This window comes from Myotis davidii, unplaced genomic scaffold, assembly GCF_000327345.1.
Source record: "Myotis davidii unplaced genomic scaffold, ASM32734v1 scaffold135, whole genome shotgun sequence".
Lineage (NCBI taxonomy): Eukaryota > Metazoa > Chordata > Mammalia > Chiroptera > Vespertilionidae > Myotis > Myotis davidii.
In genome coordinates, this window is record NW_006289813.1 from 4882755 (window position 1) to 4890647 (window position 7893).

The window sequence follows — 7893 nt, forward strand, 5'->3', positions numbered from 1 at the left end:
GTAAAAAAGAAGGAATTCTTACCATTTGCAACAGCATGGATGGAACTGGAGAGCATTATGCTAAGTGAAATAAGCCAGTCAATGAAAGAAAAATACCACATGATCTCACACATTTATAGATAATAAAGACCATTATAAACTGATGAACAGAAATAGATACAGTGGCAAAGCAGCATTGAACAGACTGTCAACCTACAACAGGAAGCCCGGGGAGGTTTTGGGGGGGAAGGGGAGGGTAAGAGATTAACCGAAGGACTTTTATGTATGCATATAAGCATAACCAATGGACACAAGACACTGGGGGGTAGGGGAGGCCAGGGGATTGTCAAGGGAGAAAAAAAAAGAGATATATGTAATACTCTTTGTAATACTTTAAGCAATAAATAAATAAATCTTCATATTCAAAAATAAATAAATAAATAAAATATGTAAAAACCTGGAGCAATAAAAATACTTAATAAATGTTAGTTTCCTTGATGCCCCCCCCCCCAGAAAAAAAAAGAATCTCAGGATTTACTTATAAATCCATCCTAGCACCTTTTAAAAAATGCATTTAACATCAAAAACTCTATGGATTTGGTAACATAAAATCAACCTTAAGTTCTTATCCTTGTCTACTATAGTGCTTCTACATCTTCCCCCCAAAATGCTCCCACATATTTAAAAAAAATAAAGAGTCAAGAAATGCTTATTAGTTAAAGACAATTATTTACACTTGAGATTATTAAGATATAAATTATTAAGATATAAATATATGTTAACTTGTTTGGACCTAACCTCTTTTTTTTTTAGTATTTTTAAAATATAATTTATTGATATTTTACAGAGAGGAAGGGAGATGGATAGAGAGTTAGAAACATCGATCAGCTGCCTCCTGCACATCCCCTACTGGGGTTGTGCCCGCAACCAAGGTACCTGCCCTCGACTGGAATCAAATATGGAACCCTTCAGTCCGCAGGCCGATGCTTTATCCACTGAGCCAAACCGGTTAGGGCTGGACCTAACCTCTTAATAAAAGGACCTGTTAGATACTTTTCTTTTGGCCCAGGAGCACTTTGATAATATTAGTAACACACTGAAGGCACACCATGAACCAAGACAGTTTTGTAACTTCTGATTTATACCACCGTGTTTTCAATTCATATTTAGTTTGTAAACAAATAGTACAGATATTCTACAGGTTTACTGCATGCAATTAATATGTAGAAGGCAAGATTTAAAAAACAAATTATAACCATTATAAAAGTAAAAATATCAAGTTATCATTAAAATGTAATATATACAACTGAAACAATAGTAATATTTCTGGTTGAAATAAAGATGCAATCAGCAAAGACAGATATCTCTATAGTCTAATTTTATTTATTTATAACTTACATTTATTTCCTTTATTATAAAAATATTCAATAGCATATAAAAAGAGTGAGTTTGTGTGGACTTAATTAAACAAGCAATTAGAATGCAAGGTTTCAGCAATCTTCTGTAAAGAACCAGATAGTAAATATTTAAGGCTGTGCAGGCCATAAGGTCTTAGTTGCAATAACTTAACTCCCCAAATCAGTCATAAAAAATATGTAAACAAATGGGCATGAACTTGTTCCAATATAAAATTTCACAGAACTTTTATATGTCACAAAATATTACTATTTTTTCAATCATTAGAAAATGTAAAAACCATTCGGACTCATAGACTTGACAAAAACAAGCAACAGGCTGAATCTGACTCATAGGCGATAGCCTGTAGACCCTGGGAATACATAAGCAGGACCAGAGCTAGGATGGAGCAAATACCTCTGATGATAAATGCATAGTTCCCAATATTATAAGAATACCTGAAAAAGATCTGAGGGATTGAGGCTAAATTATCCAGGAGTTTATTTTTAAGGTAGAATAAAAAAAAATCAGGAATCAACTAAAGGAAAGTCAGAGGCTGGGAGGAAGAGGTCTAGGTAGAGGGAATAGCCTGTATATGAGGACTCTGAAGCAAGAGGGATAAAGGTGTTTGCAAGAAATGAAAATGTTCTGAGCACTGGAAGACTGGATCATGGAGTTCTAAAGGGAGGCTAAGAGATAAGGCTAAAGAAGCAGATTACGGTAGGCCTGTGTAGGCAAACCAACAAGAGAGAGTTTGGGCCTAATCCTATTTCTTAAAGAAAGACACTGAAGAGATGTGAAACAAGGCAATGAAAAATTCACATGTACATACTACAAAACTCAACTGGTTTCTCTGAAGTAAATAGTAAGGTCGCAAAAACAGAAACAGGCCAACTGTAAATGTCAACATTTATAGAAATCATGAAGCAATAAAAAATTCTGCATTATTTTCAGAGAACTAATTTCTAAAATCAAAATATTCCTTAAGCATATAATAAAGAGATGTTGGGATTTCTGTACTTTGATAATGTTTGCTATATTCTACCCAGGAGGTACAGCTACAAGCTAATCATGCTGATACTAATACAATTACCTACTATAGAAAGAACTTTATTTCCAACTGGTTCCACCACTTTGAGCACCTTTAAAGAATGAAAGTTATGCCAATGGACACGGACAACGGGGGGGGGGAGGGGTGGGGGGTGATGTGGGGACAGGGACACATATGTAATATCTTAATCAATAAAAAATATATTTAAAAAAAAAAGAATGAAAGTTATAAATACATCTTTTATAAAAATGAAGTAATCTTATAGCATTATATCCCCTGCAAAGCAGAATAAAATGTTTAGGCAAATGATCTTTTCTCTCTAAGTGTTATTTTAACTTAGTCTAACCTTCATACCAACTGCTATTCAAGAAATAAAATGTCGTTTTTACAGAAGATTTCATAAAACAGTTGTTCATTGTTCAGAAATTAAAAAGTACCTTCAATCTAGAATGTGAAAGATGTATGCAGTTTTAAGTCAAACACTTAGGACTGGTTATTTAAAAAAATAAAATCTTATGGTCTAAGTGGCAGGTCTTCAGGAAATTCTTCATCTTCTTAAGGTAAAGAATTTGGAAAATTTGGAGTAAACCTCTCACTCTCCCCAAATTTCATAAACTCTAAATTACAGAATGCTGCCAGAAAGAATAAGATGACAAATGTTTCTAGAAAACAAAGACATATTTAAGCCATAATTGAATTCAGTCTTAGTTTTATAGAAAGATAAATAGATATTAGTCAAATTCAGCTGCAAACACCTGATTGCATTTTCTTTTAAAATATATTTTTAATTGAAAAATAAAATATATTTTTATTGATTTCAGAGAGGAAGGGAGAGGAGAAAGAGAGACAGAAACGTCAATGATGAGAGAGAATCATTATCTGCTGCCTCCTGCATGCCATGCCCCCCACCAGAGATCAAGCCCACAATCTGAGCATGTGCCCTGACCGGGAGTCAAACCAGACCTCCTGGTTCATAGGTGGACACTCAACCACTGAGCAACACCAGCTGGGCTGACTGCATCTTTATAATCAAGTTATTCATCCCAGTAGCATGCTGACATTGTAAAAACAACTTTAGTACTGAACATATGCATTTGCTGGCTCCTTTGAAATCCAACTAAAAGGAGAATCTATACTAATAAAAGCCTAGGTGGCCCTCGTGCCCTCGGGTCATCACAAGATGGCCACCCCCAAGTCGTCATAAGATTGCCGTCATAAGATGGCCAGCAGGGGGAGGACATTGTGAGCAATCAGGCCGGCAGGGGAGGGCAGTGGGGGTGAACAGGCCGGTAGGGGAGGGCAGCTGGGGGTGATCAGGCCGGCAGGAAAAAACCCTGAGGGCTCCCAGGCTGCCAGAGGGATGGCTGACTGCCAGCTTAGACCCAATCGCGGGGGGGTCAGGCTCGATCCCACAGTTGGACATCCCCCGAGGGATCCCAGATTGGAGAGGGTGCAGGCTGGCTGAGGGACACCCCCCCCCACCCTCATCCCCAGTGCATGAATTTTGTGCACCGGCCTCTAATAAATAAATAAAATGCCAAGAAATAACACCATAGGGTCTATAAAGACAAAATATTACAATGGGTACAGAAAGCCACATGTATTTGAAGATGACAAGTGATAGTGACTTGACAGAATAGAAATGCCTGAAACCAAACTGCCTGCTAGGGGAATACCAATCTAATGCAAGGAGATTTGGTCTTCAGAATCCTGTAATCATGAAGCAGCAAAGAAGACAGATGTGTGTCAGAGGTCAAAACAGAAAACTGGCTGAGAATCTGTATAAGGAACAATCAGATCCTTCTAGATTCCCTTCCCCACTCCGGAAGGAATCCAGATACAGTATCTAGAAAAATGAAATCACAGAAGCTCCAACTCAAGACACCAAGAATAGAGAAAGGCAAGGTGAGGTACAAATTAAAATTAGATGATTTTAATGAAAATCTGCTCCTAATGGCAAAACACCATTATCTCAAAAGTGCTTTTCCTCATCCTGAATACCACAATACTTGTTTATACCAAGGGAAAGGCTACCTAACCCTCAGAAGAAAAGGGAAGACAAAAAAAAGAAAGGATCTACAAATACTGTCATTTTCTAATAAGTTCCCCTACAGCAGAAGTACCACTCTTCAACATCCCAAGGTTCTAAATTACAAGTTAGTAATCAATCTAAAGTCTTCATCATTCATTCAATATAAACAAATGACTGCAAGATTTTGACTATTAAATTCTTAGAGGAAAAACTGTTCTAATGGTGACTTCTGCAATAAACCCAGATCCTTTCCTAAAGATATAACATCACTCAATTAACTTGGCTTCCTCTACCTCACCAATGTTTCCAAGTATTTAGGAGAGAGGAACTTATGTCCAATATCCCTTCCTGCTTCAAAGCCATCTGGATACACTGGAACTCATTTGCCTAGACCTATTTAATTCCTGCAAATGCTTTCTATGTGCTTTAAATCTGTACGCTGAGTTAAAAGTAGCCATATGAACTCAGTATTTCATAAAACTGTGGGAAAATTTTAAGATAGCTGATAGCTTTTCTTTTTCTTCCCACAGCACGTTGGATATCTTTTTAATATAGTACTTATAATATTAATTTGAACTTGCCTGTTTAAGTACTCCCTCCCTTAGAAGAGTACAATGTGCTCGTCAAAGCCAGTATATCCAGGATCTAGGGGAGAAGTGCCTATTTTAGAACAACACAGAGGCAATACAGTGTGGTCACTGAGGTATCAAGCTCTGAAGTTAGGTTGCCGGGGTTTGTATACAACTCTATCATTCATGAGCTGTGCAAACTTGAGCAAGTCACTGAAGCTTCTTACCTTCATATTTCTCATGTGTGAGATGAAAACATAAATAATATCATTGTGAGGATTTAAAATAACAAGAATGTATATTATTATTAAATATATTAATAAAAATCACTGAACAGCCCTCACTGGTTTGGCTCAGTGGATAGAGCATTGGCCTGTGAACTGAAGGGTCCTGGGTTGGATTCTGGTCAAGGGCACATGCCTGGGTTGCAGGCTCGATCCCCCATGGGGGGCTTGCAGGAGGCAGCCAATCAGTGACTCTTTCTCATCACTGATGTTTCTATCTCTCTCTCTCCCTCTCCCTTCCTCTCTGAAATTAATAAAAATATATTTAAAAAAAATCACTGAACAAATTTTGCTAAACTCAACTGAATAAACTCAACTGTTTAACATTACTCTCACAATCAAATTTAATAAAGCTAAAGAAAAATCTCTCCTATCTGTCAAAACAAAGGCTGGTATCTCTAATTAGATTAGTCTAATTCTAGAAAAACCATATGCATTCTAAAATTTGTACTTCCTTACTTTGGATTTCCTTAAAGTGGAAATATATATATATTTTTAGCACACAAACTAAAATATTTCATAAACAGCCTACATTCTAGAGATATCAGTCAAGTACATTCCACCTTCTATGTTTTATAAATCTTAACAGAACTACTTACAACATAAAAACCACATTTTAATACAATGTATACTAGAAGCCTGGTGCACGAAATTAGTGCACGGAGACAGAGGGGTGTCCCTCAGCCCCCCTGCACCCTCTCACAATCCTGGACCCCTGGGGTAGGGTCCCTAGGCCTGGCCAGCAATCAGGGCCGATCAGGGCTTTCCCTCCCCCAGCTACCAGCAGCTGGCCCCACACCCACTGCTGCCTCTGCTTGCCATCTGTGTGGTGCTGTCCCCCCATCCCCCCCATCAGTCGCCACCCTCTGCGGGCAACAGGTGTGGGGTTACGATTGCTTGACTGGCCTGGACTTCCCTCTGTGGGGCGATCATTGGGCGATGGCAGGGCCCCCTGACCAATCGCATCACACCGCCTTGGCTGGCCTGGCACCAGTGCGTGTCATAGCGTGGTTGTCCAGAAGGTCATCCAAACAGTTATTCTGCTGTTCAGTCGATTTGCATATTACTCTTCTATTATAGATTATTATTATAGATAGTCTCAAGTAACCAAATCACTTAAGAACCTATTCTACACTTATTGCAGTAATTGGTTTTAGTTACAGTATTTTTTAAATTTAACTTTATTCTTGAAAGTATTACAGATGAACCCCTTTCTTCCCCTTGACCCTTTCACACTATTGCCTGCGTCCATGGGTTTTGCATATATGCATATAAGTTCTTTGGTTAATCTCTTCTCACTAATCCCCGCCTTCCTTCTGAGATTCAACAGTCTGTACTGTGCTTCTATGTCTCTGGATTTATTTTGTTCTTTAGATTCCACATATGAGGGAGACCATGTGATACTTGTCTTTCTCTGACTGGCTTATTTCACTTGGCCTAATACTCTCCAGGTCCCTCCATGCTATCTCTTTTTTTACTGCTGCGTAGTATTCCATGGTGTACATGTACCACAGCTCTTTTAACAATTCATCTACTGATGGGTAGCTGGGCTATTTCTAGCTATTATTATAAATTGTGCTGCTATGAACATAGGGGTGCATACAACATTCTTTCTGATTGGTGTTTCAGGTTTCTTAGGATATATTCCTAGGAGTGGGATCACTGGATCAAATGGCATTTCCATACTTAATTTTTTTAGGAAACTCCATACTATTTTCCATAATAGCTGCACCAATCTGCATTTCTTCCACATCCTCGCCAGCACTTATCATTTGTTGATGGTGGCCATTCCGACAGGTGTGAGATGATACCTCAAGATATCCAGGAGTAAATTTAACCAAGGAGCTAAAAGACTTGTACTTGGAAAACTACAGGATGTTGAAAAAAGAGACAGAGAAAGATATAAATAGGTGGAAGAATATACCGTGTTCATTGGAATGGTAGAATTAGCATCATTAAAATGTCCCTCTATTACCCAAAGTAATCTATAGATTCAATGCAATTCCTATTAATATACCAATGGCATATTTCATAGATCTAGAATACTCCAAAAAATTTATATGGAACCAAAAAATGACCTCGAAAAGCTGCAGCAATCTTGAGAAAGAAGAACAAAGTTGGAGGAATCACAATGCCAGATATCAAGTTATACTATAAAGCCACTGTAATCAAAATAGCCTGATACTAACACAAGAATAGGAATATAGATCAATGGAACAAAAGAGAGACCCCAGAAATCGATCCAAGTCATTATGCTCAATTAATTTTTTGGGGGGGGTGGGGGGTGGGTAAGGGTGTTGGAGGTGCCTGGGGCAAGCAAGAGGCAGGTCTCAATTAATATTTAACAAAGGAGGCAAGAGCATGATTCAATGGAGTAAAAATAGTCTCTTTAATAAATGGCGGTGGAAAAATTGGATACATGCAAAAAAAATGAAACTAGACCACCAACTTACACTATACACAAGAATAAACTCAAGTGGATAAAAGATTTAAATGTAAGTCATGAAACCATAAAAATCCTAGAAGAGCCCTGCCCGGCTTGGCTCAGTGGATAGAGCATCAGCCTGCGAATTGAAGGGTCCC

The 7893-nt window shown here is 38.0% G+C and overlaps 1 protein-coding gene across 1 annotated transcript in view; it reads right to left on the minus strand.

Moving 5' to 3' along the window:
* The window catches only part of IPO11 (importin 11), a 138026-nt gene that overhangs the window by 35616 nt on the left and 94517 nt on the right, over nt 1–7893 (minus strand). The window lies entirely within an intron of this gene.